The following is a 24,879-nucleotide window of genomic DNA, read 5'->3' on the forward strand; positions in this document are numbered from 1 at the left end:
ACAGCACCACAATAGTGCTGCCATTGTGGACAAATTGTGACCCCTCTATGGTTCCTTTCAATTTATTCTTTAAAAATGTAACCATGGATCTCCATCATAACATACAGTTGGCCCTAAGGAAAGTCTGTGCTTAAATTTGCACAACTGAGTGGATTCCAACGTGGATTTCAACATGGGCTTGTGCAAGTACCTTTGAACAATAATAGCTCCACACATTTTCTTTTAAGTCTGTCAGGAGTGTAATCAACTTTTGAATTTAGCAGCACCTTTAGCAGCTATTTGGTCAGCAGCAATCAGGTAATAGTGTTTGTCTTCAAGTCCTTGAAACTGTCCACCTGCTGATTCTGCATACCAAATAAGAGCAGAAGAGGAGATTAGGATTCCCACTCCACCCCCACCACAACTGCAGCGGCAAACCTTTCTTTAATTCTTTACTGGGCCTGCATCTTTAGGCAGAAGCCTGGCATGAGAAAATTAAGTTGGCAAAGAAGTTGTTCCTTGCTTTGAGGTAAAGTAATGGGAAAAGCTTAATCACAATCCATATACAGTGGTACCTCGGGTTACATACGCTTCAGTTTACAGACCCCGGTAACCCAGAAATAGTACCTCAGGTTAAGAACTTTGCTTCAGGATGAGAACAGAAATCGTATTCCAGTGGCGCGGCGGCAGCAGGAGGCCCCATTAGCTAAAAGTGGTGCTTCAGGTTAAGAACAGTTTCAGGTTAAGTACGGCCCTCCGGAACGAATTTAGTACTTAACCCAAGGTATCACTGTACTCTCCTAGACAATCCTGTCTACTCACCTTTGAGTGTAATGGGGCTTACCGTATACCTTGGTATAAGATTAACCTCTACTATTTCCATGTTGAGCTGCACGTTAAATGCACAGGAGGAGGGTTGGTGTAGAAAAGCAAGAAAGGAACGGCAATCTTTTTTATTCTTTTACATTTGGCGAGATGACTTTTCAGGGTGCATTGTAGCATTGTGTGTTTATTTTTCTGCAACTGTGAGGTTCAGAAACTTAAGTTCTGAAAATGAAGTTGTGTTACACACCAAAACCCCAAACAATCCCCAGCGCTTTACAGTTCTGTAATGAATGAGCTTTTCATGATATGTGTGGGAACTCTGTGGATGGAAGGACTACCTGTCAGCAAAGGACTGATTTGTTTGCATGTTATACCTTTTTATTTTGCCTTTTAAAAAATTCATTTTCCCCAGGACAGTTTTTTTTAAAGGAGAAAGCTCTATATTATGATTTGCCCTTGCCCTTTCCACCAAACATAGGGTGGATAGATGAATGCCCCTTTGTTACCCATTGTGTTGCTAATACACACCCCTCAAAATATTTCTGCACGTCTGTGGTCCAAAATAATTTTTTTCTTACTCTTAGAACACTTTGCAGCAGTGACACTGAAATGCTGCTCTTTCAGACATCATCTCCTTAATTGGGAGTGCCTAATCAGCTGATATGGGACACAGGTGGCCCTGTGGGTTAAACCACAGAGCCTAGGACTTGCCGATCAGAAGGTCGGCGGTTTGAATTCCCGCAGCAGGGTGAGCTCCCATTGCTTGGTGGGAAGGGAAATGGCGTTTCTGTGCCACATGAACCGGAAGCTGTGGACAAACTCCGGCTCTCTCAGCCAATAAAGCGAGATGAGTGCCACAACCCCAGAGTTGTCTGCAACAGAACTTAATGGTCAGGGGTCCCTTTACCTTTAATCAGCTGATAACACCTCCAAGGACTGTTATTGCTGGCTGCTGCAAAACCAGCTGAGCCTTCTCTTACTTTATTTTGGTATTTGCTAAGATGTTAAATGAGGCATCAAACTACACTCTATTCATTTGTGAATGTGCATGCTCCTGTATGTGCAAACACATATAGAAAACTAACTATTACAGGATCACTCAGCATACTTTTCAATGGTTTGTGTAAACACAGGTATACTAAAGTCCATTGTTGCCACTGTCCTATATGACAGGAGGCTTTCATATTGCAGAGTATCATTGCTTTAGAAAATGGGATAGGAACATAGGAAATTACCTTGTACCTGATCAGGCCATTGGGCCATCTAGCTCCGTACCACCTCCAACTGGCAGTGGCTTTCCAGGATCTCAGTCACTTTAGGTCTGATCCTTTTAATTGTAGATTTCAGGAAATGAATCTGTGGAAGTCTACCTGTGAGGTATGTGCTCTACCACTGTGCTGCTTTGGTCCCTATTAAATGTTTGGCCCTTCTTTCAGAAGGCCAGAGTATCAGGTTTATTTGTAGAAAAAATTATTAATTGTGACATAAACCTACAGTATTATAATATTACAGTCATTAAAATAACATGCTAAAAGTATCTTGGTTTTGAAAAGTACATATGAGAGTTTGGTATTCAAGTGTATTAGAACCCAGGTTTCTAGTGTGGCATCTCCCTCAAAAGTCTGTGCAAGAAAACAGTGCTCAGTTTATTGCTCTGACACACTATTACATATTTTTAAAATGCCTTAGGCCAGAGGTGGAGAACTGTAGCCCTCCTGATGTTGGTAGATTCCAACTCCCATCAACCCCAGCCAGCATGGCCAATGATCAGGGATGATAGTAGCTGTAATTTGGAGGGCCACAGGTTCCACACATCTTCCTTGAGCAAATCTGTGCTGCCCGCATTCTCCCCTATTTCAGAATATTGTAGTGGAATAGGTTATGATACCATGTCTGTTCCAAAGCCAGTGATTGATAGAGTGCTGTCTTTCCTGCTGCTCTTGCCAAAATCAGCAGCCCTTTAGGAAATAATTAATTGAAGGTGCTGTGTTTTAGTACTGCAAACAAAACCAACGGAGATTCTGCACTCTTAAGAACAGGCTTGTGTTTTTCCTTGGGGACTTCTGTTCAGGTATTCTAAAATGTTTTCTTTTTGCTAAATCTGTGTAGAACTATGTATAATGTTGTTAGCACCTGGCCATTTCACCCTGCAGAAGGCAATTGAAAGCTGTTAAGTACAATACTCAACAGTACTCCCAAGGAAAGCATTACCGTGAATGCAAAATGGTCAGTGTTGACTATATTCAGAAATAAGCTTTTAAACGTTAATTTACTAAATGCAAAACGGCTTTATTTCATTGTAAGCAAATAATGGTAATAGAAAATCCTTGAACAATTCTCACTTCTGGTAATGGAGTAATCTGGTTTTGTGAGTGGTAGAATCAGATGAATTTTACAGAGGTACCAGCTTAATAGATATAACAGCCAGTTAGCATCCTTGAGCGGGATGCCCCTAGCAATGGTTAGACTACTCCTACCTTGATTGGATTTGTAACATGCTCTGTTATGGATACAGCCTCTGAGAAGTCTCTGGAAACTGTAGTTGGTCCAGAATGTGGCAGCTAGGTTCATGGTGGAAGCATACTTGCAGCCATGGGAGTCCACAGTAGGGGCAAGCCCTCCCCCAACCATAATTCCCAGCTTTCATTAAAAGAACATTGCATTTCTACCATTTGTAAAACCTGGGATATGAGACCAAATGTACAGATACTACTTCTTTTTTGTAAGAAAGTGACCTGTTACCTCATCTCAGCACCTCCCCCAAAACATTCCTGTGGATTCCAATGCTTGCAGGAGTGTTCGTAACCATTTAGTTTCCAGGCACAGTTCCAGATGTTTGTGGTCACGTTTAAAGCCCTAAATTGCTTAAGTCCAGCCTATCTAAAGGACCACTAGCTCTTGTATCATAGTGCCAGTCCCCTAAGATCTGATGAAGATGCTCTACTAACAGTTATTCAGGCAAAAGTGGGTTGGGATATGTGAGAGAGTCTTCATTCGAAAACCTTGCAGCTTCTTCCTTGGCATATCTGCCTGTACCCCCTCCTCCCTTTTCACAAGTTAAGAAATTTCTCTTCTAAACCTTGTTAGGTTTTTAGCAGCAGACCCCACTGTTTTACAGGGCAATCATAGCATCATAGAATTGTAGAGTTGGATGGGACCCAACTCCTGCAATGCAGGAATATGCAGCTGTCTCATATGGGGATTATGCTCTAACCAACTGATCTATCCAGTTCTTCCTGTGCATGTCTAATTCTTGTGCTTGTCTACTCAGAATAAGTTAAATCTCATTTACCCCATGGTTGCTTGCTTCCACATAAGTGCATACAGTGGTGCATCGGTTTACGAACTTAATCCGTTCCAGAAGTCTGTTCTTAAACCGAAACCGTTCTTAAACCGAGGCATGCTTTCCCTAATGAGGCCTCCCGCTGCCGGTGCCCTTCCACCATTCGGATTCCGTTCTTAGACCGAGGTAAAGTTTGCAAACCAGGACAGTACTTCCGGTTTTGCAGAGTTCGTAAACCAAATCGTTTGTAAACAGGGCAGTTCTTAAACCGAGGTACCATTGTATAGGGTTACAGTCTTAGTTTGCAATATTAGTTGTAGTTCCTCTCTTACTGTTTTTCAAATAAAATATTGTCAATGGGTAGTCTGTGCTAGTCCTACTCAGAATTGACCCATTAAAGCTAATAGGTTTCCTTATGAGTGGCACTTAGTTGAGTACAAGCCATTGTGAGCAGTTTTTAAACACTGGAAGGCAGTACAATGGTACCTCGGGTTAAAGACGCTTCAGGTTACAGACTCCGCTAACCCATAAATAGTACCTCGGGTTAAGAACTTTGCTTCAGGATGAGAACAGAAATCGCACGGTGGCGGAACGGCAGCATCGGGAGGCCCCATTAGCTAAAGCGGTGCTTCAGGTTAAGAACAGTTTCAGGTTAAGAACGGATCTCCAGAACGGATTAGGTTCTTAACCCGAGGTACCACTGTATTCTACACTATCTCAAACAAACCCTCTCCAAAAATAATCACGGACAATATAAAACTAAACAGTTCCACTTTCATGAGCAGTCCTAGCTGGCTGCACAACAGAACTTCCCCTCACTCTATCTCCCAGAGTTCCCTTATCATTCCCTGGTCATGATGGTCATTCAGAGAGGTCCTCCTGGTATGATTGCACATTCATGAGCTCCACCTGACAGCTACTCAGAAGAGAGCATTTTCCATAATGGTGCCTACACTCTGGAACACGCTCCCTGTGGACATTCAACATGAGATTATCTTTGGTTTCTGACACACGTTAAAAACATTTCTTTTTAAATAAGGCTTTGGGAAATAGCAATATGGCCTGGTATCTCATTTTTGCTGCTCAGCACATATTTGATTATTACTTGTTTTGCTCTATTGATTGTATTTTGACCTTCATTTTTTGTTAAGTGTGTTGCATACCACTTTTTGTTAGCCATTTATAAATAAGTATCTACATATTTTTTATATATTAGGCTACGTGAACATGGGTGCCATAGCTAATAGCCACCATCCAATATGTATAATTAGTTGTATGTGCCAATGCCTTTTCGTGACTGCTATAAATCCTCAGGGCATTAGCTCTCTCTGACCTTGATTCTTCAAAGCTCTTTTGAAGTCAGTTTCCATCTGCTGGTTGTAAGTAACCTTTGACTACAGTGAGAGTTAAAGAATAAATGTCTTCAGTCAGCCTTGGGTGCTGCGTGCGACAGCTTTAGAGGTAGCGGTTTTCTGCTGATGTATTTGTGATGATCATTGTCTGACAATACAACTGTACATGCTGTCAGAGCTGGCCTTAAGAGATACTTTGCTTCTGAAGCAAAATAATGACCCATCGAGCCTTTTTGTGACATACGGAAATGGAGACCGGAGGCATGGAAATCTGGAATCTATCATCTAACTATTTTCACACTACTTTATGGTGAGGTCTGCTCTGCATGCTGGCTGGTTGTGAAAACTGACTAGATATACCAGCAGCATCCAGCCTTCTGGTATTCTTGGTAAAGTGTATTCAAATAGCTGCTGGTGTCATCCAGTGGAGAGTCTTTACTGTGAGGCTAGTGTTTAATATACTCTTTGTATATTCTTGGCCAAGTGGAGTTTGTGACCCTTAAATGACAATAATATTTTAATTTATTTAAAGTATATGTGACACGCCTTTCATTGCAAGCCATCCCAGGGTGGGGGGGGATGCAATCAGCAATTAAAAAACCTCCACAACCACAATAATATATAGAACTATACAATAAAATGAGGACAGATAAAGCAAATCAGCCTCTTGGCAGTCTGTAGCCCGTGGTTCCCAATTAACTAAGTACTGCAGACCCCCTTTTTTTAAAAGCCAAGCCATGGACCCTCTACTTTTGAAAATTTTGATACCTCTATGGTAGTTTTTTGTTACATGAATGGTGCCATGGACCTCCAGGGGTCCGCGGAGCACCAATTGGGAACCACTGGTCTACAGAACACAGCCAACTACATTTTAGCACCCAGTCCAGGGAGTAACACATTGTCAACACCTGAATGAACAACCATGGTTTTAGCTGGCACTGGAAAGCAAAAAGTCAGCTCCCGGTAGATCAGAGAGAGGAAGGCATTCCATAAATGGGGTGCCAGCTCAGAGAAATCACTCTCCCATGTCTCAGCATAACAAATCTCACCAGGCCACGAAGCACAAAGAAGGGTACCCACTGATGGTTTTCAGACAGGTAAGCTGATAAAGTATGGGATGCGGGTGGTGCTGTGGATTAAACCACAGAGCCTAGGACTTGCCGATCAGAAGGTCGGTGGTTCGAATCCCCGCCATGGGGTGAGCTCCTGTTGCTCAGTCCCTGCTCCTGCCAACCTAGCAGTTCGAAAGTACGTCAAAGTGCAAGTAGATAAATAGGTACCGCTCCGGTGGGAAGGCAAACGGCGTTTCCGTGCGCTGCTCTGATTCGCCAGAAGCGGCTTAGTCATGCTGGCCACATGACCCGGAAGCTGTATGCCGGCTCCCTCGGCCAATAAAGTGAGATGAGCGCTGCAACCCCAGAGTCGGCCACGACTGGACCTAATGGTCAGGGGTCCCTTTACCTTTAAGCTGATAAAGGGACAGACTATCCTTTAAGTAACTGAGTACCAAGCCGTATTGGACTTCATGTGCCATCACAGTCACCTTAAAGCCAGTGTGCTGTAGTGGTTAAAAGTGTCAGAGTAGGGACCTGGGAGACCAGGGTTCCCCACTTGGTCCTTGGGTCAATCACTGTCTTTCAGGCTACTCTACCACACGGGATACGGGTGGCGCTGTGGTCTAAACCACTGAGCCTCTTGGGCTTGCTGATCAGAACCGGCGGTTCGAATCCCTGAGACAGGGTGAGCTCCCGTTGCTCTTTCCTAGCTCCTGCCAATCTAGCAGTTTGAAAGCAGCGCTGTGGTGGGAAGGTATACGGCATTTCTGTGTGCACTGGTTTCCGTCATGGTGTTCCATTGCTCTAGAAGCGGTTTAGTCATGCTGTCCACATAACCCAGAAAACTGTCTACACACAAACGGTGGCTCCCTCAGCCTGAAAGCAAGATGAGCGCTGCAACCCCATAGTCGCCTTTAACTGGACTTAACCGTCCAGAGGTCCTTTACTTTTTACCACACAGGGTTGTTGTGGGGAAAGAGGTGAGGTATAAATGTAATAAATAAAATTGGTAGGAATGACACATGTCACAGTAATTAAGTAAATGAATAAAGCAGCTTCTGTATTACATGAAAATAGTTTAAAAATGATATCAATGCTATTGCGACCCTATTGCAATATCAAATACGATTAAAGGAACATAATTTTAAAAAATGATATTGCAGTGGTATCAAGAGCTAATTATAATATAAAAATGATTGGAAACTTCTGAAATGTAGACAAGAGGGAAGGGACTTTGTTCACTGGTTGTGATCTTATGGCAGTGCTAGAGGATTCTGAAGGCAAATATGTGCTTTTGGAAAGTTAAGTTTCTACCTTTAAAAGTATTCAATATTTTAAATATTAAAATGGACTGTACCGGAAGTAAAAGAATGGATTATGTTTTACATCATTGTAACACCAAGATTTAACAATACCTGAGGAATTTTCAAATGACTACATTAAGAAAATGGCACATTAAACTACATGATACATCTGTTATAAGTAAACTCACCTGGGCATTGAGTGAAACAGGGTGGATATTGAAAATCACTTTAAAAGTGAATGTATATGCTTTATATGGTATTAGGATTCTAGTAAAAATAAGTGAATCCGCTTACATTGTTGTAAATGTTATATTACTTATTTTGTTGACGTAGTTTAAATATAGTAGTTCCCAGTGTAATGCATTGTACCACACCAGCCTTCTTAAATAGCACAACCCATCAGAAGTATCTTTAATCTCAGTTGAAATATAGGGGAGTTGTCAAAGAACAGCACTAGGCTAAGGCATAATCCCTGTTTATTTCAGTGAATTGGACTCGGAACTGTGACAAGGTGTTTCTCAGATAGTATTCAAAATTAGATTATTCCAGTTCCTCTGGCTCCTATATTTATTCAATCCATGTTTTGTATACTTAGACGATAGGAATTTTGCGGTAAGCTTAAGCCAAGTGGAAGCGCACGTGTTGTGTGCTCATAAAAACAAGCAAGTGTTGTGAATCAAATGCACGTTAAAATTTAAGTATGTGCCAAAGTTTAATTTGTTTCCCAAGCTGTAGAACTATACAAGCAGCAGTACTTTACAGGTGTGACTGGATTTGGAGTTGTAAATGAATTGCTACACATCTTTAGGGCTTAATAAAAGGCTTTCTTATTTAGTACAAAAGCAAGAGGGGGAAACAAGAAATTAATGCTGTTGGGTAACAGCTGAGAGAATTGATCAATGTTTTACCTGGTAACTGTGAAAAGCGTTAAATACTCATGACTGCTGCTATGATTCCCCACCCCCTCCACTATTCTCAAGCATAACTCTTCTTCTGGCCATCTGTTTCTGGCATTGCATAATAAAGCTGCTCTTAAGCATCCCCCCCAACCATTGTGCAATATTTATACCACACAGAAAGCATATGTGGTCATTCCTCAACCAGGAGTATTGTGCAAAAAACAACAACACTGAGTTTTGTTGTTCAAATATCCATTTTTTGTGTTTTCAGAATCACTTTAAAAGCTGACCATTTTAATGAATCAGTGAGAAATGAAATGTTATGCCATATACTAAAATGTAAGCAGGACTAGTTGTCAATAGTACAGTGGTACCTCAGGTTACAAACACCTCAGGTTACAAACACTTTGGGTTACAAATTCTGCTAACCTGGAAGTAGTACCCCAGGTTAAGAACTTTGCCCCAGGATGAGAACGGAAATCACGCGCCGGTGGCGCGGCAGCAGCAGAAGGCCCCATTAGTGAAAGCTTGTCTCAGGTTAAGAACGGTTTCAAGTTAAGAACGGACCTTAAGTTCGTAACCCGAGGTACCACTGTAATTAATTTGTAGTTGAATTCTGGAGTAGCATTAGAATACTTAAAACCTGTAGACTTCAACCTGATTAAACATAGGGCCCGTCTTCAATTCTAGCGTGTCACTTTGAGATCCACTATTTTCAAAGGCAAAAGGTCTTAATTCCTAGTCTCCTTAGCAATACAGGAAACCCCCTTATAGCAGACTACTTGCCCTTCTGCCTCTGTATTTTCTACGGCCTCACCAGGGTTTCAGGTAGGGGGTCTTTCCAATCAGCAGCTACTTGACCCCTGTTTCCAAGAAAGGACCACAGCTCAGCGGTAGAGTCCTTGCTTTGGGTTCTTGCAACTGGAAATACCGGGGATTGATCCTGGCATCAAATGCATGGGAAGCATGTGCTCACTGCTGAGTTGTGATCCCTTCTACAAATACTTCTATCTTATCGCAAGTTTGAGGACTGCTGTCTTGAGAATACAGTGGTACCTCGGGTTACATATGCTTCAGGTTACAGACTCCGCTAACCCAGAAAGAGTACCACAGGTTAAGAACTTTGCTTCAGGATGAGAACAGAAATCGTGCTCTGGCGGCACGGCAGCAGCAGGAGGCCCCATTAGCTAAAGTGGTGCTTCAGGTTAAGAACAGTTTCAGGTTAAGAACGGACCTCCAGAACGAATTAAGTACTTAACCCGAGGTACCACTGTATGCTGGAGTAGATCAAAGACTCATTCCCAAGTGTTTCCTGCAGCGTAATAAGAAGCACAAGAGCTCAGGAAGCTGCCTTATACCAAGTTAGACCAATTCTGCTTCAAGCATGGCCTTCCCCAACCTGGTGCCCGCCTGATGTTTTGAACTACCCATCCTATCATCCCTGATTATTAGTCGTGCTGACTAGGGTTGATGGGAGCAGTAGACCTAGACATCTGGAAGATACTAGGCTGGGAAGGTGGACCTAAGCTCAGTATTGTCTGCTCTGACTGCCAGTAGCTCTCCAGGGTCTTGAGCAGAGGTCATTTCCATCATATGCTATGCTTTTAGCTCAGGGTTTCCCAAACCTGTGTCTCCAGCTGTTTTTAGACTACAGTCCCCATCATCCCTGACCACTGGTCCTGCTAGCTAGGGATGATGGGAGTTGTAGGCGAAAAACAGCTTGAGTCCCAAGTTTGAGGAAACCCTGCTTTTAGCTGGACATGCCAAGTGAACCTGGGATTTCTGCGTGCAGAGCATGCCTTCTATCAATAAGCTGTGGGCTCTCCCCTTTTCACCTTCTCTTCTAAAAAATTAATAATTAACCAATAGGGCAGGGGTCTGCAACCCGCGGCTCCAGAGCCGCATGTGGCTCTTTTACACCTTTGCAGCGGCTCCGGGGCGGATACTAGCGAGGGGAGGAGGCGCATTGTGCGCCCCGACACTCCCCACTGTGGCGGGCGCTGTACTGGCTGTGACGTCGCATGGGGGCGGTGCGTGCGTTAGTCACGCACTGTCCTGACGTCACCTTCCCGCCCGCCCGCCCGCTACATTGTAAGTGGCATGTACGCTGGTCACTGCATTGTAAGGGGCACGTACGCTGGTCACTGTTTTGAAGGGGAGTGAAGAACACACACACACAAAAAGGTAACTTGTTAATTTAACGTTTATTTCTATGAGGAGGAGTAATTCTGAGGGGTCAAACAAAGAAATAATTTTAAAAAGTGACAAAAAAGTTATTTTTATCATGACGAGTTTTGCAGCTCCCAGTTTTTTTTTCTTCGGAAACGGGTCCAAGTGGCTCTTTTTGTCTTAAAGGTTGCAGACCCCTGCAATAGGGTATTGTACGATTTGGCTGAGGGTTGTACACCAACATTATGAAGGTCCATACCTCGGTCACGGCGCACTGGGTGGACTGTTGCCATGTGCTGGAGTGAGGATGTAGCAAGGCAGAGGGCAGCAAGGGAAGCACCAGGATGATGATGGTGGCATTGAGTTCACAAGCACTTCCATATTGTGTACAAGTGCCGTATCCTGACCACGCCTAATAGCTGTATACATACCGTGTTTTGCAGTTAGATATTGCTTTGCTTAATGCAAGGGTGAGGTTGTATTCCACTTCCATAGATTGTTAGGCTCCCAGCTCCCATCAGCCCTAACCAGCATGATTGGTTGTCATGGATGATGGGAGTTGTAGTTCAGCAACAGCTGGAGACCCTTAGATTCCCCAGCGCTGGATTTGCTGTATCTTAATTTCTTGCCTATAATGTTTGCACAGAACCAATTGGTATGGTGAGAATTTGTGGTATCCTTTGGATCATCTGTAGCGTTTGTCACGGACGCTAAGGCTGTCAGAAGGAGCAGAGGCTTTGTCCAGGCACCCTTCCATCATGTGTGGACATAGCCAAGAACCACCCCCCCAGCAGTGTTTTATATTGTTCCTTATATTTCATTTTAATTGCTGTGAACGACACTAGAAGCCAATTTTTGGGACTGGCAAAGGGGATGAAAAGTGTTGCCAAGACCCTCAGCCCCTGTCCCTATTACATCTCCCTCAATGTATGTCTCTCTGCCGTCTTTGGCACACGTTCTTTTTTCATGCCCATATATTCATCGCTTTCTCTCCCAACCCACCCACCTTTACAGACAGGGAAATGGCTCAGTCTTGGCTCTTGATCCCTCAATCCCACAGATTTCACTGTTGCCATAGCCTTTTCTTCCCAAGCTCCCTTTATCATAGCTTGTGAAAGGCATTCCTGTGTGTTCCAGTGTGTGCGCTCCATGCCACAGTTGTGTACATAAGGTTCAGAAATAACTATTTAAAGCAGAGTTTCCCAAACCTCTAAGTTCATTGACCCCTTGATGTGCTTACAAAGTTGTCCTGGACCCCAACCCAAATTCTTAGGAATGTACATCAAATAAAGTCAAGAAATATCAATATCTAGTCATTTATTAGTCATTAGTTACCATTACTAGGAAACATAAAATGTAAAAAGAAAAAGTCCTTATTGAATTCATTGGTACCTCAGGTTACATACGCTTCAGGTTACAGACTCCTCTAACCCAGAAATAGTGCTTCAGGTTAAAAACTTTGCTTCAGGATGAGAACAGAAATCGTGCTGTACAGACATTCTGCATTGACAAGGGAAGTACACTCAAGTTAAAAACAAGCACAAAATAGATGATTAAAATTAGAAAAACAATAAAACACAAGACAAATGCATTGAATAAACATAACTTTAGAAATGATGACCAAGGCAGGTAATTTACTGGGGATAGTTTCTCCCATAGCATGCTGGAAATTGCTCAAAAGCATGGTCTTGCATAGCATATTTGGCCCTACTGAAGTTGTTGGACTCTCAGCTTCCAACAACCCTAGAAATCATGGTCAGGGGTGATGGGTTTTGTAGTGCAGCAGCATCTGAAGGGCCGCACATTTCCCATGCCTGGTGTAAAACTACAGAACTATGTGCAAGAATGCATACATATGTATGTTATTGCATAATAATAAAAAGTCACCACAATCTATAAGTATGGCACTATTTAAATAGGAACATGTTTTAACAATTCACAACAGTACCCACCCTACAGGCTAAAAAAAGAGGTGGGATCACAAATAATCAAGAAATAGATATACTGAGGTGTACTGCTGGCAGAGCAAGCCAACTAAGAAGTAAGTCCTACTGCATTCAGTATAGCTTACTCCCAGGTAAGTGGGGGTTAGGATTGCAGCCTTGTGCTTTTCATATGAAGTGCATTATCAAAATCAAAACATCTCAGTGTCTCTTAAATGCTGAGATCAGAATTCCTTACTTTCCAGAACAAATTTTGCAGCCCTCAATATGATTGAAAATAATTTCTTTCAAGGAGAAAGCGTATTTCTCTATTGGGATGTACATAAGGAACTGCAACAAACCAGTTCATGGAAAGGTATACACAAATTTGATCTTTGTAATTGTGCAGTAGAAACTACCAGGAATGGGGAAAGCAGATTTCAGGTAAAAGCCAAAAGGTACCTGAAAATCCAAGCTGTGCTTATTAAAGTAGGAACTCATTCAGTTGACCATACAGTGGTACCTCGGGTTACATACGCTTCAGGTTACAGACTCCACTAAGCCAGAAATAGTACCTCGGGTTAAGAATTTTGCTTCAGGATGAGAACAGAAATCGTGCTCTGGCAGCGCAGGGGCACAGGAGGCCCCATTAGCTAAAGTGGTGCTTCAGGTTAAGAACAGTTTCAGGTTAAGAACGGACCTCCGGAACGAATTACGTACTTAACCCGAGGTACCACTGTATTCATCATATAACAATAAATGATTCTTCAATATTGATTTTGCACAACTGAGCTATCTGGGATGGTTCTTTTAATCACATGAACTCTCCTTGGTCCATGTCCCTCTGGTATACTCAAAAGAGTTGAAGTAGTTTTCTTCGTTTCAAGTATTCATTTTAGTAAGTATGGGGAGCAAAATATTTAAAAAATATTTCATTGCCTTCCTTTGATTGTGTTAGTAAAGACGCAGTTGTGTGCATCCCTCCCCATCCCCTTTATTTTCTCGTTGCATCTTAAAAATCAAATGCAAACTTGTTCTTTGCTTTTACATAAGCTTACCAATGCACTTCTTTATTCAAAGGCCGCTAAGTGAGTATTTGTTGTTGTTGAACAACAAACTGGCAAATCAAGGCTCTGAAATAGATTTCAATTATTATAACAATGTTAAGCTGTCATGTTTTTAACAGATCCATATAAAGTTAATCACATAGAATAAATAAAATATGGAACAAAGGGTGATAACGAGAAGCAGCGATGTGAGACAGGCAAAATATTGGAAATGTCAGCTTTAATGTGCCCATCACTTTATGATTTATATCTCATTCTACTCTGGTCTCTCTGTAGCTACTGCTGTAGAGGGAGCTTCATTAATAATGACTTTAGAGGTTTGTAGTAATATTCAGCAAATTGCAGCGGCTTGCAGAGGTGAGTGAAAAGACGCCGTTCCATATCAAATTATAAGGGGGTAAAAGGCAGTAATGATCAGGATCTAGACACTCCGGTAAACTAATAGAGCAGTGGTGGGGAATCCAGGGCCCTCCAGGTGTTTGTGAACTAAATCTCCAATGATCCCTGACCGTTGGCTATGCTTGCCTGACGTGATGGGAGTCCAGTGACACCTGCAGGACTGCAGGCCCCTGACCCTGGTAACAGGTTGTCAGTCTGCGTCGATATTGCTTGTTTCTCTGCTGCAGTTCGAGATGCACAGAAAGGCTTTAGCTAATTGCTTGAAGGCTAGTTTGTTGACGGCCTGTCTAGGCCTGTGCATTTTGGATATATGCTGTGACAGTAGGACCATGTGTTTGCATCCTTCTCACTCGTGTGCTGAATATGGCACACACATAACTAGGGAGGGGGGAGAAATTATATTCAGCTCACATTTAATGGTGAAAATACCTATTTCACACTTTCCAAAGCAATACGTATTGGCATCTTTAGAAATTTGCACTTCTCCAAATTTTGTAATGAAGTCATCCAGCCAGGAAATGTGTGTAAAAATGCATATATTAAGGTAAAGTATGCATGAAGAGGCATGTATTAGTGAAAGCCATATACAGAAATGCATTATATTCGGGGAAATTGCTGTGAAAAAAATGTATATTAGGCAAAATTGCATATAAACTTGTGTATATCAAGGTAAATTCGGATTAAAATGCTGGTGAATTTTTGTGAGGACTGGGGGTGGGGGGAAACGCTTCACAAGCTAATGTGGAAACTGAATTTAAGAGAGGAACAACTAGAAACTGAGGGAACCCAGATTTGACAGATACGCCCATCCCTATACATGGCACATGTAAACTATAAAAAAATTCACTTTTAAATATGCAGCCATACCTCAGAAGTCGAACACCTTGTGAGTCAAACATTTTGGCTCCCAAATGCTGCAAACCCGGAAGTGAGTATTCCAGTTTGCGAACGTTCTTTGGATTTGGAACGTCATACGTGGGTTCCACGGCTTCCGATTGGCTCCAGGAGCTTCCTGCAGCCAGTTGGAAGCTGCGCCTTGGTTTCCGAATATTTTGGAAGTCGAACGAACTTCCAGAATGGATTCCGTTCAACTTCCGAGGTACGACTGTATAGACTGCCAGCTTTCACTCTTGCCTGCCTGTTTTTACGCAGAATGCTGCTCTGTTTCTTGGTGTGTGTGTTTTTGACCTGCCTGCAATGATGACGAAGCCTTCAAATAACCTAATTGGTTAAGCATTAAGTCTTTGGCTGCTGCTGCTCTCTCTGTTCAAAGCACATTAAAGACCTGTGCTGAGACTATTAACTAACAAAAGATACTCACCACAGATTCTTGGTGTTGAGAACAGACTACAGTTTTCTTCCTTTGTGCGAGTTGTGATGGTCGCTTTATGAAAAATGTATGTTTGCATAAAGCAGCATGAATTCTTAAAGAAGACAAGCAGTGGAATGTGTAATGACTTGGGCTTGATAAGTTGCAATTTGTCCTGTGAAGAATTCAATCCATTATTTTAGTGCTGTAAGGCAAGTGCTTCCTATTACGATCATTCCGCCTGGTACCCTTACGCACCGCAGTGGAATATAAGTGCCAGCCATTGTGAAGCTTCTGGCCTGGCTTTTGCCCTTCATATATGTCAGAGTTGCTTCCAGATCCTAGCTCACAGAGGATCACGCTAGCCAGCGATCATTAAATAAAAGTCTTTATTGAGTTACAGTTTCCATTCTCAAGCTGCTGCGTGCAACCCTACGTCTAATGGTTAGATCGGCGAAGCCCCATCTGAGTCTCCGCCCCTTGTACACCAACTTAATATCCTAGCCTTGCTCCACCTTTTCCGCCTGACTGTTCTTCTCTGGGTCCCTCTGCCCCCCGGGGTCTCTTCCTTCCGGGATTCCTCTGACGCTGACGCTGACCCCCCTGACTCTTCTCCCTCCTTTCGGCGGGCTTTAGGACCTGGCTCCCTTTCCGGGCTGCCTACTGCGCCACCTTCCTGTGCATTTGAACTTGTCGCGCGCGCCCAACCTTCCACCTTCCGTCTGACCGTTTCTTCGCTCCCCGATGGAGGTGTGGCCACTCCTGACTCGTGCCCTCCCCCCTGTTGTGAGCTGCCAGCGCTTGATCCCTGGCGCCCTTCCTCTTCCCTGCTCTCTGGCGGTGACGCTGGTCCCGATTTCCAACTGCTCCCCTCTGAGTCCCCTCTGGCTCTATCTTCCTGGGGTGTCCCCCTAGGCTCCCCCCTTGCCCTGGCCACTGGTGCTCCTTTCTGTGAATCTTCTGATTCACTGGAAAGACTCGGAGATCTCGGGTCGTCGTCATCACTCATCTTTTCTTCTGCCTCCTCCCCCTCGCTCTCTGTTTCCTCTCTTGCCCTTGCCTCTGCTCCTGAACCCCTGACAATATAATTCTGCGCCCTGGAGAACGTGTTTGCTCCTTGGGGAGCAAACATATTGGAGAGCAATATGGTTACTGTGTACACCATTGCCATCTCTGCAGCTCCAGAATTCGAAAGCTGCAAGTTTATAACTGCAATCATGGATTGGGTCCAAAGGACCATGAACAGAAGGAACATAGCTGCAAGGGCTGTTTGCAGTAGCACGATAGTTTGCATAGTGCTCTTCGGATGCTCACCCTCTTGCAGGCAGAGCACTGCCTCTGGATTTTCACATTTTCTTGTGCAAAGCTCTAGAGCAGGGGTAATCAACGTGGTGATCTCCAGGTGATCTTGAACTACGACTATCATCATCCCATATGAAGTTGACTCGGAAACCACTACTAATCCAGAATGCGGCAGCTAGACTGGTGACTGGGAGCAGCTGCAGGGACCATTATCACGCCGGTCCTGAAAGACCTACATTGGCTCCTGGTACGTTTCCAAGCTCAATTCGGAGTGTTGGCATCGACCTTTGAAGCCCTCAACGGCCTCAGCCCTGTATACCTGAAGGAGTGTCTCCACGCCCATCGTTCAGCCCGTACACACATCCAGCACCGAGGGCCTTCCAGCAGTTCTCTCTCTGCGAGAAGTGAAGCTACAGGGAACCAGGCAGAGGGCCTCCTTATGCTGAGTGGTGCAGTTTATCAATAGACCTGAGATTCTCCTGTACTTCCTTTGCTCAGGCACCAATCTGCTTGATGTTAGAAGAACATAGGAAGCTGTCTTATACCAAACCAGACAATTGGTCTATCTAAGCCTGGTATCACCTGTCCTGAATTGCAGCAGCATTCCAGGGCCTCAGGCAGAGGTACCCTCCTAGTCCTACCTGAAAATACCAGGGATTAAAGTTGGATCCTTCTGCATATAAAGAAGCATATGAACTGCCATTATGTTTATGGTCCTTCAGAGAGAGGGGGGGGGAGAGAGAGAGAGACTGGTATTTTGATGCTTTCTTCCATTGCTTTAGATAAAGAGTGAAAAAATAGCTGCATTCGTCAAAACAAGTAAAAAAGCTGCTTGTACTTTTGACCTAGTTTCCTTTCTCTCCCCACCCCATCCTTCGAGCCAGCTTTTTCTTTTGTCAACAAAAATTGTGATTTCTTTGGGAACAAGACATCCGGTTCCTCTTTCTAGGAGTCTGACTGTCTCTCTGCAACTGTCTCTCTTCACTCTTTGGAGTCAAACAGGCTGGGTCGCTGCTTGAGGGCTGTACGAATGACCTGTGGTTTCTGAATCCCCAATTGGTAAGTGAAAAAAGAAGAGATGTGGCTGGAATGATTTTGGATACATAAAAAAAAAAGTGGTGAAATCTGTCCCCACTAGCTATTAAAACTCAGTTGGACTGCTATCTGCGTATCTGAAATATTTAAGCCATCTATTCCTTCGGGCAGAGTTTTCAACGGCTAGAGTACTGCTAGATCAAAAGTCCTGTAGTGAAAGGCAACAGAAATATGTTTTTTCCCCCCTTCTCTTTGATGTGGATTGGCTGAAAATTGCAGCTAAAATTATGGGCTGCATCCTCTTCCTATAGATCCACCATATACTTGAGTTGTTGTTGTTTTCATTCAGGCACCAAGGCATTTCTGCATTTGATTTCCTATAGCTACCAACTTCATGAGTGGAAGAAATTTAAGATTAAGATACAGAGCAGTAGTGGGAGTGCAAATGAGCTTGGTTGTGCTCACAGTGACCCTTTCACCATCTGCTCTTGTAATCAGCCTGCGGTGATCCTGCCGCATTGTGTTGCCTTGTGCGGGTGGAGGCGGAAAAGCTGTAGCTCCGTGAGTGGTTGATCATTTGCTTTGTGTGTAAAGGCCCCAGGTTCAATCCCTGGCACCTGCAGTCAGAAGGATCATCTCGTAGCAGCGCTACTAAGCAAGTTGGTGTTGCTTGATGCAAGATAGCTTCATATTAGAGGTAGCTCAGTGCTAGAGCATCCACTTTGTGCTCAGAGCGCCTGGTTTCAACCCCCAGCATCCCCAGGTATGGCAGGAAATGTGTAGGCAATGCAGAGTTAGATGGACCAAATGGTCTGACTTGGTATAAGATAACTTCCTATATTCTATTCCCCACCCCAAACCAGATCTTCCCTTCTGGGTTCTTCCTCCACTTTGTGCAACACCGCTCTTGAAATCTGCCTGTTCTTTCCAAGTGCATCACCCTGATAAAGTTACAAATCACACCTTTGGGTAGAGCAATTTCCCACCCACCTCTCCACTTCATCCCCTTTCCTCTGCTTTCTTCTGTGCTGGTTGGCTGCTGGTTGTGCCTCATTCATCATTCTCTGTGCCAAACCATCATTATATGCCCCAGTGCCCAAACACCATGCGATCTATTTTCTGCTGGATGCTTTGCTGACTTATTTGAATATACTGTGTGTCCCAGTTGCATGAGGATTGTGGATTGCAACACCTGTGTATGCCTGGATGCAGCTTGCCGGTTTGGTGGGGTCCTTGCAGAGCTGATCCAGCCATTAGGCAGGGCGAGGCCACTGCCCCAGGTGGCACACCTGTGGATGCCCTGCCACCTCTGGCAGAGAAGCTGGCACCAGATTTTGCAGAGTGCAAGAGGTTTCCCTCCAAATCAGCACAATCTTTCCTGAAATTGGCGCCAAGGGTGGCACAGCTTCTCTGCCAGCAGTGGATATGGCAGGGCACACAGTGGCGGCAGAAGCAGATCGGTGGTGGCAGAAGCAACAGCAGGACAGCGTGGCACTTCCTATTTCACCTCGAGTGGTGAAACAGGATGCCTCTGCCCCTGGGTCCACGACTCTAATGGTTTGTATTAGGGTGAGGCAAGCTTGCTTTGTTATTTTCTATTTCGTACTCAAATTCCCAAAGCTATCTCTATGCTGTTTAAGTCTTTTCTTAACTGTCTTCTATTATAAATTCTTGTATTTATAACCTCCTTAAAGCATTGCATTTATCCTGGTGTGGCTTCTTAAGTAAGCGTGGCTCCGAATCTGATACCTGGCTGCTTGGTTCTGTGCTGCCAAATAAAGCGTAGACTTGGGGCTCAAAAGACAGTGAGTGGTTTATTTGGCTCTTGTCTTTGTGAATTCCAAGGACACCCAGAGAACAATCTGAGTTCCCCCTAGCTCAGGTTGGGGGATAGTAGGGATGGAAGCAGTGCTAGCTGACAGGGTTGGCTTTTACCCTGGCTAGCGCTTATCTAGAATCCCCAACACCAAAGGATCTCCAGTGGGCCGTTGGTTGTGGGGGAGGGTGTTGGTCCAGGTCTAAGAACACCCACCAGGAGAATCTTTTGCATGATCCACCACCAGTGGTTATGAAAGCATCAACACCAAAAAGCTGAAAAGCAATCTCCGGTATCCCAGCAGTACAAACTTTGTAGGGAGTAAGAGTCTCGCTCTTGTTTTGAGCTCTTGAGATGGTCGGTTTGTGCCAAGCAGCTTTTCTCGGAGCCTTGCGGCAGGCACCAGCTTGATGCAAACAGCTGTTTTGGCTTTAATACTGGAACCAAATTAACTTCTACTTGCCGAAGTAAACTTCGCCACTCAGTAGTGCATTTTAATCGGCAAACGGAGACGAAAATCTCCCGTAAAGCAACCCTCATGAGTCTTTGCAAGCCATTAACTGTCAACAGTTTCTTTTGATTGAGTAATCCAATTAATTTGCTGGCAGGGTTCCCAACGAAATGCTGTTGCTGCTTATAGTTATCTGACATCTGTCCTTAAACTTGTTACATCCACTTCCTTTGGTGGGAGATTGGGGCTGGGGGTTGGGGTTGGGAGGGAGCGTTCCATACAGGCCTCTGGAATTTCCTGCTAATTTTTATCAAGATGTCTTACGGAAGTAGGCTAACAAATTTGTTGTGGCATAAGTTTTTGTGGACTCGAGCCCCCCTTTGACAGAAGCATGTGGTGAAATCTTAGTTGGCAGGTATATACAACAGAAAATTGTAAGGTGAGAATTGAATTGCCAGGAGATACTGAAATCAGTGATTATTAGAGTTTAAATGTGTGTTAAATAGCCACCTTTACAGTAGCAGATGGGTGATAATTGCTGAGATGATTGTATTATTAATATTTATAGTGGGGCAAGGAACCATTTTGAAGAAATAGTCATAGATATCACAGATAGCCTGGCATTGGTAAACTAATTAACATATGTAGAATGATTAAGAAACCTTTGTCTCTTTAAGTGGAATTGAGTTTGCAAAAACCTGTGCCACAGTAAATTTGTCTTTAAGGTGCCACAAGACTCTTTGGCTGTTTTTGCTGCAACATTGCTAATCTCTCTGGAAATCTGTTAAATGCTAACCTCTCAGCATGCCATGCTTCAACCAGAGAGGGCTGTAACTTGCTTTGGAATTGCAAATTTTGTTTTGATGCCTTTTCGAAATGCATGTTTATAGGAGTTTGGAGAGAAGCCGGGGAATGACTTGTCATGGATGCTTCCTTGGCTGGCTTCCAAGGGGTGAGAGTGATGAAACCATGGTTCTTAATTTTGGAACACTAAAACAAGACCCATGTGTATTCACATTGCAGAATGCCATTCTGTTAAGATATTTTCTTAATGCTTCATGCCTTGTGTCATTCATCGGCTGGGAGTATGCAGTGAACACATTTTCAGCACGGCAAATCATCAAATATTTAATACTGTGCTGTGTGTATTGTTTGTGTAGTATTTACAATTTAGGGGCTTGAAACATGGCGAGGCACCGTATTTTTCGCTAATTAAGACGCACCAGACCACAAGACGCACCTAGTTTTTGGAGGAGGAAAACAAGAAAAAAAATATTCTGAATCTCAGAAGCCAGAACAGCAAGAGGGATCGCTGCACAGTAAAAGCAGCAATCCCTCTTGGTGTTCTGGCTTCTGGGATAGCCGCGCAGCCTGCATTCGCTCCATAAGACGCACACACATTTCCCCTTACTTTTTAGGAGGGAAAAAGTGAGTCTTATAGAGCAAAAAATACGGTAATTTCCCTCTGCTGTGTTGCACATTGCAGTCTTATCATCGCTGCACAGACCAGGGAGGGGCCAGAGAGATGTCTTCACACAATTCCCATCACCTGATTTGTTTCCACATGCTGAACTCCAGTTCACCGAAGCTGTTATCTGAGCATGTCCAATGGCTGTCCAGTGTACACGCCACATCTTAACTGCAGCTCTTTCAAATCAGACGGAAGCTGATTTGAGGGAAAGTGCACCAGACTGGAGTATTTCTCAAGAAGCTACAGGATTCCTCTGGATTGTGTCCTCAGTTTAAAACCATGCTCTGTCACTTGCATAACACTAACTAACATCCTCAGGATTCTGGTGTTCACTTTAAAAATGTCTCTTCTCTTGTCTCTTAAGATCTTTCAAGGAAAACTTGTTCCATCTAAGGCACAGCAGGTGAATCTGAGATCCAGGACCTTCTCGCACGTGGCACTTGCCCAAAGAGTCTCAGCTTTTAGACTTGCAAAAAAAAATACCTTCCCCCTTGCCCCAAGATGGCTTTCAGCCGATTAGAATGCTAATGTACAGATTTCAGACTTACCAGTAGCTGAGCAGTTCCTGACCTGTCTGTCCTTAGTTGTTTTTTAAATTTGCTATATCCAATTACTATGATGTGATATTTATGCTGATTTTATTAACTGCCCGAGGAGCTTCTGTTCAACTTTAGTACAAGTCTCCACTGTATTAAAGAGTCAGCTGATACTTTTTGTGAAATAATAGCTATTGGCTAAGATCAAGTGTAAGTGCTTTTTTTTGGGGGGGGGGGTAAATGCTTCAGGTCCAGCATTTCTGCCATTGAGATGTGGGTCTGATGTGGCCATAGCTCAGTGGTACAGCACCTGCTTTTCATGTAGAAATACTTGGGTTAAATTCCCAGTATTTCCAGGTAGGGCTGGAAAAGGCTCCCTACCCGAAATCCTGGAAAACCACTGCAAATCAGTGTAGAAATACTGAACTAAATGGACCAATGATTTGGCTCAGTTTCTGCCTTGAGACCAGCAAGCCTCCCATGTAAATGGGGACAGTGGCTGATATTGGGGCCTCAAATTTCAGCAGAGCCCTGTGTGATGCCAAAATTTGGTGCCCCTCCACCTCTCACGCTGCGTTGTAAATCATATTTTCGGCACCCCAGAGGCTTCACACTGGTTGCTCTCCCCTAAATCCGCCTCTGATGAGGATTCTTTTGTTTCCAGTAGGAAAGAATAAGCTGCTTCATTGACTGTTATCTTCTGTTGGAACATGTCAATTAGCAAGAGAACAAAGTCCTCTTTAGTTTTCACACTGACACCACCTTACCCAGCAGTTGAGCATTTCTGCTTCATGGCTCCCCAGCGTATTCTCAAAGGCCGTTTGATAAAGGAAATTGTGGCACTTGACAGCAGAGGGCAGTAGTTTGCAGATGCTTGTTATCTGCTACATTTTGGCAGAAGCAAGGCCCAGAAGTGCCTTTTGCTGTTAAAAGTGGCAAGAAAGGAGAACTTTCTTGCAAAGTGCCTCAAGACTTCCAGCCTGTATTTAAAATAATAATAATAATAAATGATTTCTCACATCCTCTCTTTGTAGCAAATGACTTCATGGTTTTATGATTTTCAATGGCAGAAAATATTTCATTATTTGTTTACAAGTTGCAATGCGAAGCGAAGCAATATACCAGATGATTAAACAGAAGAATAGAATAGAACGAGTCCTGGGTAGGTTGTGCTGCAGAGGAGAAGAAGAAGAAGAAGAAGAAGAAGAAGAAGAAGAAGAAGAAGAAGAAGAGTTTATTATTTATACCCCACCAATCTGGCTGGGTTTCCCAGCCACTCTGGGCGGCTGTCAACAGAGCATTAAAAACATAATAAAACTTCAAACATTAAAAACTTCCCTAAACAGTGCTGTCTTCAGATCGTCTTCTAAAAGTCAGATAGTTGTTTATTTCCCTGGCATCTGATGAGAGGGCGTTCCACAGAGCGGGCTCCACTACTGAGAAGGCCCTCTGCCTGGTTCCCTGTAACTTAACTTCTCGCAGCGAGGGAACCGTCAGAAAGCCCTTGGAGTTTGACCTGAGTGTCTGGGCAGAACAATGGAGGTGGAGATGCTTCTTCAGGTATACTGGGCCAAGGCCGTTTAGGGCTTTAAAGGTCAGCACCAACACTTTGAATAGTGCCCGGAAACGTTCTGGGAGCCAATGTAGGTCTTTCAGACCGGTGTTATGTGGTCTCGGCGGCCACTCCCAGTCACCAGTCTAGTTGCCGCATTCTGGATTAATTGCAGTTTCCGAGTCACCTTCAAAGGTAGACCCACAAAGAGCACATTGCAGTAGTCCAAGCGTAACTAGAGCGTGCACCACTTTGACGAGACAGTTTGCAGGTAGGTAGGGTCTCAGCCTGCGTACCAGATAGAGCTGATACACAAGCAGTGGGAAGGGGGTCTGGCAACTTGAAGAACCCTTAAGAACACGAGAAGAGCTTGCTGAATCTGGCCAAAGTCTCATGAAGCCCAGCATCCTGTGCTCACAGCAGCCAGTCAGATGCCTGTGGGAAACCTGCAAGCAGGACCCCGAACACAAGAGCTCCCTCCCTTCTTATGGTTTTTCCAGCAACTGGTATTCATTACTGCCTCAGACTGTGGAGACAGAGCATAGTCATCATAGCTGGTAGCCATTGATAGCCTTTTGTTGTTTAGTCATTTCGTCGTGTCCGACTCTTTGTGAACCCATGGACCAGAGCACGCCAGGCACTCCTGTCTTCCACTGCCTCCTGCAGTTTGGTCAAACTCATGCTGGTAGCATCGAGAACACTATCCAGCCATCTCGTCCTCTGTCGTCCCCTTCTCCTTGTGCCCTCTTTCCCAACACCAGGGTCTTTTCCAGGGAGTCTTCTCTTCTCATGAGGTGGCCAAAGTATTGGAGCCTCAGCTTCAGGATCTGTCCTTCCAGTGAGCACTCAGGGCTGATTTCCTTAAGATTGGAGAGGTTTGATCTTGCAGTCCATGGGACTCTCCAGAGTCTCCTCCAGCACCATAATTCAAAAGCATCAATTCTTCAGTGATCAGCCTTCTTTATGGTCCAGCTCTCACTTCCATACATCACTACTGGGAAAGCCATAGCTTTAACTATACGGACCTTTGTTGGCAAGGTGATGTCTCTGCTTTTTAAGATACTGTCTAGGTTTGTCATTGCTTTTCTCCCCAGAAGCAGGCGTCTTTTAATTTCGTGGCTGCTGTCACCATCTGCAGTGATCATGGAGCCCA

At 44.0% G+C, this 24,879-nt stretch overlaps 1 protein-coding gene across 3 annotated transcripts in view; it reads left to right on the forward strand.

Annotated features, from left to right (window-relative positions):
• The window catches only part of TANGO2 (transport and golgi organization 2 homolog), a gene marked incomplete at its 5' end in the record, with an annotated part of 95,072 nt that overhangs the window by 3,857 nt on the left and 66,336 nt on the right, over nt 1-24,879 (forward strand). Inside the window, one exon of one of the 3 annotated variants that reach the window (XM_080985245.1) lies at nt 17,799-17,924. The exons of the other annotated variants lie outside the window; for them this stretch is intronic. Of the gene's footprint in view, nt 1-17,798; nt 17,925-24,879 lie in introns of those variants that run through there. 3 annotated transcript variants of the gene reach the window in all.

The sequence above is a fragment of the Podarcis pityusensis genome (genome assembly GCF_964106645.2).
Source record: "Podarcis pityusensis genome assembly, chromosome: 16".
In the NCBI taxonomy this organism is placed as follows: domain Eukaryota; kingdom Metazoa; phylum Chordata; class Lepidosauria; order Squamata; family Lacertidae; genus Podarcis; species Podarcis pityusensis.